This window comes from Rhinoderma darwinii (assembly GCF_050947455.1).
Source record: "Rhinoderma darwinii isolate aRhiDar2 chromosome 2 unlocalized genomic scaffold, aRhiDar2.hap1 SUPER_2_unloc_32, whole genome shotgun sequence".
Classification (NCBI taxonomy): domain Eukaryota; kingdom Metazoa; phylum Chordata; class Amphibia; order Anura; family Rhinodermatidae; genus Rhinoderma; species Rhinoderma darwinii.
The window spans coordinates 565,767-568,096 of NW_027461699.1; positions in this window are offsets into that span (position 1 = coordinate 565,767).

Consider the following 2,330-nt stretch of genomic DNA (forward strand, 5'->3'; position numbering starts at 1 on the left):
TTCACCGTATTGCACAAAAGCCAGGGAATTTTGTTACGGATACAACCTCCATTGCCACGGCATTCCAGAAATTTTATATGAACCTGTATAATCTTACAGATTCTACAGTAGCTGACACATCATCTACACCCACCAAACATGCTATACATTCATTTTTAGACTCCATTGACATTCCACGCATATCAGATGATAATGCCCAAGAACTGCTGGCACCTTTTTTCCCTGCAGAGCTGCTAAAAGTCCTTCATTCTATCCCGTCAGGTAAAAGCCCGGGCCCAGATGGTTACACCATAAACTACTATAAACAATTTAAAGAGTTATTAATAGCACCATTTACTTCTCTCTGTAACTCACTTCTCACTGGCTCGAAACTTCCTGGTCAAGCCCTAGAAGCACATATTACTCTTATCCCTAAAGAGGGTAAGGATGCCTCACAATGTGGAAGCTATAGACCAATATCGCTCCTTAATACTGATATAAAATGGTGGGCTAAAGCTCTGGCAGCTCGTCTCAGTCCCATGTTATCTAGCATTATTGGACCTGAACAGACCGGATTTGTCAAGGGAAGACAAGGATCAGATAACTCCTCAAGGGTTTTAAGGTTGGTACAATACGCTTTAAAATCTCGAACACCCTTAGTCCTGCTCAGTACAGATGCAGAAAAGGCGTTTGATAGGGTGGATTGGCCTTATATGATCGCTTCCCTGGAGAAATTTGGGATACCTCTTGCTTTTATACAAGCAAATCTTTCCCTATATAGTAACCCTAGTGCAAAGGTGAGAGTTAATGGGGTGCTGTCAAATTCCTTTACCATCACTAATGGTACAAGACAAGGATGTCCTCTATCGCCGACACTATTCATGTTAGTCATGGAGACGCTGATCCAGAAAATTCGACAGGATCCTATTATTCATGGCTTGTCAATAGGCTCATTCACACACAAAACGGCAGCATTTGCAGATGACCTGCTGATACTCACTACTAACCCTGAGAGATCACTCCCACAGATCACAGATATCTTCTCAAAATTTGGAGAAATTTCTAATTTTAAAATAAACTTTAGTAAGTCAGAAGCCCTCAACATTTCGGTACCGCAAGATATTATTCTTCGCTTAAAAAAGAGTTCCCCCTACCTGTGGCCAGAAATGTCTATTAAATACTTAGGCATCCGCATTCCTAAAAACCCCTCTCTACTTTATAAACTTAATTATCTAAATTTGCTAGCTGACATTAAAACTTACTTACATTCCTTACACGTTCCCTTGATGTCATGGATGGGCAGGAGAAATCTTCTCAAAACATATATTGTCCCTAAACTCTTATATGTTCTTCAAACTGTACCTATCTGGCTTCCTAAGTCTTTCTTCCTATTAGTCAAGAAAACTTTCTCGGAATTTATTTGGAACAACAAACGTCCTAGGTTAGCATATAAATACATTATAGCAAACTCCCGCTTGGGAGGCTTTGGCCTCTCCGATTTAATGTCCTACTATAGGGCTAACCATTTACGTCGGTGGACCATCTTAGCACATCATGACTTGAAAAATATCTATGCTTCTATGGAACGCTCTCTAATGTCAATAGAAGAAAAACAGGCCTTCTGGGGTTTGCGTCCTGCTACTGCAGGCAAATTTTACAATGAATCTTTACTCAAAGGCACCATATTAACTTGGCAAGAGGTGAATAAATCATCTGCGTTGTTATCCTCCCCATCCCCCCTAATGCCACTAAATTTACTGCCATGCCTTCAATGTAACTCTAACTCCTCACCCTCGGCCCCTTGGGATATTCCACATACTCTAACTATATCAGATGTTCAAAAGCTTTCAGGAAATACTGAAATAATGGATCTAATTGTGAAAGCTAATGTTCCTCCAGGGAATTTTTTATTAACACATCATATTCTTAAAGAATGCCAAAAATTAGGGACACCTCATACAATACCTCACACTAATACCTGGCTAGAAGATTTGATGGCGGTGACTCCATACACTACCCCGAAACTATCCCAATTATATCAACAGGTTCTGATGATGCGAATGGACTGCAAACCAAGATATATTGGGAGATGGGAGGAAGAATTGGGGATGCAGCTCACTGAACCTGAACTGCGTTTTGTACTAGCAAATTCACATGGTTTCTCTAGATGTACGAGAATTCAAGAGAACTCCTTTAAACTTACAACAAGGTGGTATAAAACACCGATAATACTTCATGCTATAAATAACTCCGTTTCAGATCAATGTTGGAGGTGTAAAAGGGACATCGGATCATTATCACATATCTGGTGGCATTGCCCCCTTATTCAGCTATATTGGATTCATGTAGGG